The following is an 8,560-nucleotide window of genomic DNA, read 5'->3' as shown; positions in this document are numbered from 1 at the left end:
TAAAAATATACAGATAAGCAGATCATAAATGTCTCAGGATATTAAAAAAATTGAGTCACAAAAGATGGTAGAAAAAAGAAAAATTTAAAAATCATTAATCATCAACAGCTCTATAAGAAAATGTATATGAAGAAGATTCAAGTTCAGGAATTCAACCCTTGCTAATGTAAACAGGGCAAAATGAATACATTAGATATATGCAAATTTCTATTGAAATGTATGTAAAATTAGTTCCTTTATCCAGTTTAATTTTTTATTATGGTTACATAAAACTTGCTGGGGAATTCTCTCTCTGTTATAATCTTTGGGATCTTAAGTCTCTCTGAAAGCATGCCATTTATGATGTACAGAGTTCAACAATCTCACTCAATTTTCTTGATGCAAGAGCGCAGTAGTAACTTTATATGCTGAATATTCTTCTGCACCAGTTTATGTATGCTAGTGATCTTTCTTCAACTTGGTCTATGCAGAGCTTGAGAGGCTACCTGCTTCAATTTTCCATATAGAAACACAAAAATAATGGGCAGGGAGGTAGCAATGTCAGAATATCAGCAAGCTGAATTGAGGTAGTTTCCCCATTTTTCTGTGAAACCAGCTTCTTACTGACAGAGATACTTTCATGTAGGTTACTGTTTGACAAAACAAGTATAAGTGCTCATAATCCACAGACCACATTTGTGTTTCTGAAGTTACCATAAACACATCTAAAAAGAATTCTTTTATTGCCAAATGTATTCTACGTATCAGGTGGGTTAAATGCCTTGGACGTGCTAATATTGCCATAGTGTGGTGCTAGAAAACCGAATTATCATTAACGCTTGTCATTCTCCTCCAACATAAAAATCTGTAGACTTAAAAAATATTCATGCCAATTGACTAAAAAGGAATGATACATAAAATATTTTGAGGTGATGCGAAGGTTATGATGCACTCTGGCCCAGCAGAAATTTTTTTGTCATGTATTTATAAACTATATACAGATTATTGGTCATTCTCTAAACTTGGTTTAAGATAGTCATTTATAGACGGATAGTGTTTAGATTTTTGAAAAAGGAAACCCCAAGATAAAACACACTACAGGAGAAATTATAATTTGGCAGATTCCTTTTAGCTTTGCCCTAACAGAGGATCTGTACCTGGACACTGCTATAAAGGATCTGCAGTAATGAGAGATCTAGAAAGTTTCTTGGAAAGAATTTATCTTTTCCTATTTCCATCACATGGAATAAGAAAAAAACACAATAAAAGTCTTATTATATCTTTATAAAATGAATATTCTCTTTGCAGCTTTTAGCAAATTCAGGAAATTTGAATTTCTAACATCAAAATGGAATGTACAAAGGAGGAAAAAAGTATGACTCACCCAGACCCCAAATTTGATATTTATATCTCTGATTGAATCTGGTTTTAAAGGTAAGCATAGTGACTGCATCTGGTTTATAGATAGCAAATAGTAACATATATGTTAACCTGCTCAAAATTAAGTGATGCATCTGATTTCAGCCAAAATAAACATGCGCATTCCATTTTTCTGGTTTACTTTGTATGCAAACCTGTAAGATTTTGTGCTTAGCTTATTCATCTAGGCAGAGTGATTTCTTTTGCATGGCTCATTTGGGCCATGGAGGATTAGCAAAGTTTATGTATTGAAAACAGAAGGAAAGAAAGGCGAGAAAAATAAAAAGACTAATTAATCATATAGTACATACATCAATACAATATCTTCTAAATCTCAATCAGTTGTTTATTGGTTGGCAAACAAGTTTCACTTTTACAACAAATATTAGTAATGAGGTCATCCAACTTTGAGACCATACAAAATGGATCATAAATTAAAAAAAAAAAAATTATATGTGCTGCTAATTTACCTTTTGTATCCCTACATTACTCAAAATCCTGTCAAATAAATAAATTTTCCTGTTAATAAACAGAAGACTTTTTTTAAAAAAAATCACTTCAAAATAATTTGACCTTTTAATTCTTACTACAAGGGAGTGAATTTCCTCTAAAAATTGGTAGTGCAGGTGCCCACTTGGGGATCAGACTGAGCATTAGCACTTTAACGCCTATGGAAAACCGTTTTCACATGCAGAAGCCCCACTAGTTCTATAGACACCTTTTGACTTCTAGAATCATAGCTAGTGTCCTGGTGATGAACTGCTTGCCAAATATGCTTTGCATGACAACAGATGTGCCCTGTAAACATAAAAGTTTGTCCTGCTCTAGTTTGCAAAAAACACTGTTGGAAATATTCTGACTGCATAAAGATATATAGTGAGGGAAGGAAGTCTAATTTTATTTATTTTATTTTTTTGTAAAAAATAATTTGTTTGCATTACTAGAAAATGATTCTTATAAAGTGATAGTTTCATTTATTTATTTTTTGCCAGGCGAAATTTTAAAGGAAAAAAAGTCGAAAAGAAAAAAAGAAAGAAAATGAAGAAAGAGAAGAAAGGAAAGAAACTTTGCTCTCTTACTGGTAGACAAACTTGCAAGACCAGCACAAAAGAAAAGAAATTTTTTTTTTCTACTACATTAACAGGACTCAAATTCTGGAGGAACAGAAAGCAGACTATATGTGCAATGCTAGTATCTGTACATTACATAGAAATTGTTCAACTTTTTTCTGCCATTAGTTTTATCATCAGTTAATACAGCAAATCATAAAATATGCATTTAGCATATAATTCTAGAATTCCCCTCCATTTCATTATTAATTTTGTTGTTTTATTTTGTTTTCCACAGCTATTGCAGTTGTGGTGAATTCAGGTTGTGAGTGACCGAAAACCCTATGTGATTCAGTTTTGCTTTGCTTTTATGTTTGCTTGTGCAGCACTCCAATCTAGATGCAGCATTGTTACTAATTTCAGACAACTGTTCTGGCCTTTTAAAAGCAGGTCCTTGTAATTTTAGTAACAGAGCATCAGAGATGTTAAAACATACACAACGTAATTCAACAAGGCCACAATGAGTGCCATTTTCTTCATATCTTGTTCATTAACATAATGAAGTCTCCATCTGAAGGGGAAAGGACAAGAAAGGATGGGGTACAGGAGAATTTTAGCAGTTATCTTTCTCCCTTGGGCTGACCTAAAATCCCATTTAAAAAAAAAAAAAAAAAAGTCTGAGAGTTTGTGTTTTTCTTTTGAGGACAGCATAAAGATTTAGGAGTACACACATTATTACCACTGCTTATATCAACTCAGAACAGTCAGCAAGATGTTAGCAGTTTTGTTGGTTTCAATCTCTGTCTCATCTTCTATAGACTAGTGACCAAATGAGCAGGTCCTTTTGAACTTCCCTCGGGAGGGGTCCCATCTTTGTTTGGAGGAACTATAAATCCATCACTGCTGCCGCGACCTAGCTGGTAGTAAGTATGCAGCTGATGGACGTGGTTTCTGGAGCCTAGGTTTGGCATGCTTTTGTAGTAAACATCTTCAGCATCACCACATTTGGCCGGTGGGGGTTCGGTCTGGGTGCTGGTGGTAACACTCTCTGTGGCGGCCACACCAGCCAGTGTCGGCATGCTGGTATAGAGAGAGTCTCTATGGGGTGACTGGAGATCTTCTGTGTGCTCGTTGGTTAGCAAAGGGAAAAGCTCTCACTGTGGTCTTGGGGATCCGCCTTCTGGTATAATGGTGTGGCTGGTGGTTCTCGGTGGAGTATACTCTTGGGGGCAGCAAAGGAGCATCAGATTCCTCATGAATGAGTTCCAGGCCCAAACTCTCCTCGTGGTTAAACGAGGTGGCATCATTCAGGACAATGGCATCTTCTTCCCTTCCACTGCCAAGGTTATTCACCAGCTTGTTCATCAGATTCCTGTTCTGTTCGCTGGAACGCTCGTGGTTGTTCAGGTAAGAAGGGATATAGTTGGAAGTGAGTTCCTTCAGAATCTTTTTCTCTAAGGCGGTCTCGTTATGGTTATAGCCACGGTCTATGATTTGCACACAGTTGCTCAGGTATTCGCCGCTGGCAATGCTGTAACTATTGCCATGGTTACCATTCAGTGGTAGAGTATCCATGACACTTGTATCCCTGGCATTGTTCAGAAGCCCCTCTGAAAAAGATTACAAGATACTATGACATTTATATCCAGCAAGTCATAGAACACACACACAAACACAGAAGCAAAAACATTCATCGACTATGAAATATGTATAAATTGGTAGCATTTACTTAAGCATAAAATGTTTGGAAGGAAACCTAAAATATTATTAAATCTATATATGTGTATAATTGGACCAGTGATTGAAATCATATAAATGGGAAAATCATATTTAAAGTAGATCTTTAAAAGAATTTTTAAAAACCTATAAATTATCAATTTGCAATTGTCACACAAACATTGGCTGACATTATTTGAAGTATATTTGGTTATAACTTGACAAAATAACACAAAATTTTGGTGTAGTCATTCATAGCTTTCAATTTATACACATCAAAGTCAGTTAAATAATTCATTACCTTTAATTTTACATATTGTCTTAACATCAAAATAGGTATAATGTTAACATAATTCATGTGTGGTACTTTGAATATACTGGTCAAAAGTAAAAGCAACAAGCAGTATCTAATAAATTGATACTTAATTTTGTAAGGTTAAAAATAATCCCTACATAGAAAACCACAAAAGGATTATGTTAAATTTGTCAGAATGATGAGGTCATGAAGTAATGTTTAGTCAGATAAATGTCACGTCAAAAGAATTGACACCTAGGAATTTTCAAAACAAAAGTATTTGGATTTACTTTCCAATTTTTTTTTCTGTTATAAGGACTTTGGCTGTTATTGTATACTATGCTATTGTATACTATCCCATCAGAGATTTTTTTAGGGTCATTAGGTAATACTACAAAAGAATGTGTAAAGACACAGGTATCTGGTGCCTAAAAACATTGTGTCAGTATTAACGTTACCATTATGTAATGAATGATGGATTTGTGTGCATGTTAAAGTTTGTGTTTAAAACAGGATAAACATTTTATACTGGTAAGAAACAGCTGCAGTGAAATAAATCTGACCACATATTTCTTCAAGGTTTTTGCCTTCCCTTGAACGAACAGAAATCCGAGAATCTATAGTAGTTTCATAAATCACTTCAAATGCAACCACAAAATGAAAAAAAACACATTTAACCAATACTGGTAAATAAGAAAGGGTGTTTATTTACAGAAAAATTAATTGGAGAATTCTATTAAACTTCTTAATATATTGGTAACTTGTGAAAATATAGCATTCATTCTATATCTGTGATGCAGTTATTTATCAAAACTCAACTAGTTTCATTACTGGTTTAAATTATGTGTTTCAAATATGTCAATTTTTATTTGGTCTCCTGATGCATACTGTGTATTCAACTAGGACAGTTTTCAAAATTAGCAATGCATAAATTATATTAATAAGCAGCCATCACAGACATAGGATGAAGCAATTAATTTTCATTTTATATCTTGTAGACAAATCCACAATGTTAAGAAAAAATAAAAGTAAATGCTTCTTAAAGGGCTGTATGTGATGGGTGATGGCTTTTGCAGAAGCTGCTATGGTATGCTTGATGGCTACGGTTGGATGGCTGATGCATTGAAACATGTGTTTATTATTTCGGTTTATCAATGCATTAGGTAAGGGCTGAAACAGCCATAGTAAAATAAAGTGGATATGTTGTACGTGACACATTTTTATGATGGAATGTACTAATAAAATTAAAAGTTTATGAATTACTTAGCAAAATAAATGCTTAATTTAAAACAATTTAACTCACACAAACATTACATGAAACTTAACAACTATGTTGATTATGTGACAATAAAAGAATCAGACAACAAAAGCGTCTAATCTCTATTAACATATATTTGTATAAGTTGATTCATAGGCTTTTAGTTTTAAATTGTGAGATGAACTGTTTTAATAACTACATCATCTATATGTGATGCAATAAAAGTGAACTAAAAAAAATTACATTTGATATGCAATGTTTAGCTTTACTCCCATACTTGTCTCTCTGTAGGGCTCTAAACGACAGCATGAAGAAAAGGAAAGAAAAAACAACAAGTAAGCTTACAGCGACAGTAGAAGAAACATGAGTAAAAAGCAAATTGATGATATGCAGAAAAAAGAGTCAAAGGAAATAATTTCCACTGCCCCAAAATTCATGATTCTGGGTTACATGATTTATCATAATTAAAAATACTGAAATGTTAGTCAGAAAATAAGAAATCCCCCTTAACACATGCTAATATAATGAGTCTTTTAAAAAGTGTTTCCACCGTTTGTAAATTTCAAACAAATACACGCTTAAGATTATCACATAAACCAAGGAGAGTAAAAATTTGAGGGCAGACCATGACTATTTTCACCAATATATTTCAATGTCACATATGTGTGTATATGTTAGAGTATACCTGCTTCAAGGAATGTTATTTAATTTTAAATTTTTCCAGTAAAAGTATAAATAAAATCTGAAGCTTTTATACACAGAGAAACCAGAGTTGAAGACTTTCATAATTGTGTTCATTTTTTCCCGCCTTCTGTATCTTCTCTTTTCCTGCACAAAAGTTATTTCCCTATTATATATATATGAATTTTTTATCAGTTTTAAATAAAAACTGATGAACATTGTCATTTTTGGAACTCATATTCAAAGGCTGTGTAACTATGGAGGAAAAAAGATTAAACGTATTTATTATTCTGAATACAGGAAATGTGAGAGGGGAAAAATGCAACCAACAATATTAGGTTTTCTTCTGGATTGTTGCACAATTGTATGCGATCAAACATTTTGAAAGTTGATCCTTTAAACAACAATCCTGTCCAAATTTTTTTTTAAGGGAAAAAACCTCTTAACCAGGTTAACAGAGTTGTTCTTGCTGATTTTGTCTACAAAAGACTAAAGTATCATAAAATAAAACCAGCAAATTCACCAGGCCAGATCATTGCAAAGGGTTCTATCTTATTATAATTTAATGACAGTTTAAAGAGACAGTTTTGGTACTTTAAAGGTTGATTTGCTTCTCAGCAAAAAGATCAACAACATTTCAAAATGCAAAGGAAATCTCTTTTAAAGTTTCAAGAGTTTAAGAATAAGAATTTGAAAAGAAGGGCCAAGCCAGTATATCAAGAGATGTAAATGCTTGGAGGCTCATTATGGCTCATTCCTTAAATGAAAGCATTTTAGAACTGGAAAACACATGAGAGATCACTGAAGTTCAATTCCCACTTTTCAGAGAAGAGGAGACTGCAGCCCAGAGGGGCTGAGCCTTTATCTAACACCACACCCTGCTAATATGGCAGAACTGGGATCAGAAAAAAGTCTTCCAGACTTCTTCCAATTCTGTGTGTTTCAATCTCCTTCACTTCACATCTGCCTTAGGCTTTGAATGCTATCACAGAAAATCTATTTATATACATTCTAAAATGATCTTGTATTCTTACCAACTGTAATATATTCTTCACTATATTCCATTCTAGGACTATGTTTCTTTAAAGTTTTAGAATTGAATTAAATCACTTTAAAATGTAAATTATTTTAGTAAAATCATGACTTCCTCTCTAAATTATGTTTTGCTGACAGGTTTTTGTATAATGAGATTTATCTTTACAAAAATTAAATTCCTAATACTGACAAGAAGATAATGGTCCAGAAGTACTCTGCATGAAATTCAAAATATTTCCAGATAGACTCGGAATTCAGTGTAATAAAAGTATATTATTCATCTTCATTTCTAATTCTGTATGCTTCAGTGACACAATGAACACATCTTTACATATTTTAAATAAATGGTGTTACAACCAAGAATAGATACTTTAAATCAGAATGCTTCTATGCTTGGATAGCATTGGTGCAACTGAATCAGAGGACCCACAGAATAGAACCAAGTGGTAATTCAATATAAACCACTCCAGTACATACCGAGCCACCTATATTTCATGTAAGATTTCACCTTGCCAGTAAGAATATAAGTGCATTCATCTGAAAGCATAAGATTAGTAGCAATATGACAATCACCAAGATTTATTTTTGGTCAGTGGTAAAAAAAAATTATTTTAAGCACTACCATAGTTTCTTAACATCTTAAAAAATATTAAAACATTATATAGTGTACAATTCAACTTCTGACTCTGGAAAACATTAATAAAGTTATTTACTTTGTTTTTTGTTTTTTTTTTAAGTCAGTAAAGTTATTGAATTTACCGGAATAAAAGACAAATTCATTCAGAAGAATCCTTTGTGTATTTATTGATAATCTCAGTAGCAATAACCAGTCATAGATCCCAAGAATAAAAGTTTGTATCAATACAGTATTATTTAAAATTCTTACATTGTGAGAATTGCAGTTTGATAGTTTTTATGGAACTATTCCATCCTTGGAAAAATCTCATACTTTAAGATACCAGTAAAATAAAGTAAGACAAGAAGGCAGATATTGAATTAGGAAAAACATGCAGATTAATCAGTGTTACTTTTTCATTATATAAGAAATTAGAAATTATATCTGAATTAGCAAAAAAGTTAAACAAAATGTGGTCCAAATTTATTACTTGTTTTGAAATAATTACCTAT

General features: G+C 32.6%; 1 pseudogene across 1 annotated transcript in view; it reads right to left on the bottom strand.

Annotated features, from left to right (window-relative positions):
• Nucleotides 1–1,719: 1,719 nt before the first annotated feature.
• The window catches only part of LOC108512167 (adhesion G protein-coupled receptor L3-like), a 45,564-nt pseudogene continuing 38,723 nt past the window's right edge, over nt 1,720–8,560 (bottom strand). Inside the window, exon 6 of the transcript XR_001880511.1 lies at nt 1,720–4,057. The product of XR_001880511.1 is annotated as an adhesion G protein-coupled receptor L3-like (transcript). The remainder of the gene's footprint in view (nt 4,058–8,560) is intronic.

This window comes from Rhinopithecus bieti, unplaced genomic scaffold (assembly GCF_001698545.2).
Source record: "Rhinopithecus bieti isolate Rb0 unplaced genomic scaffold, ASM169854v2 scaffold_29877, whole genome shotgun sequence".
Taxonomy (NCBI): Eukaryota; Metazoa; Chordata; class Mammalia; order Primates; family Cercopithecidae; genus Rhinopithecus; species Rhinopithecus bieti.
The sequence above is the reverse complement of the archived record's forward strand: the minus strand, read 5'-3'. Positions and strand labels throughout refer to the sequence as shown.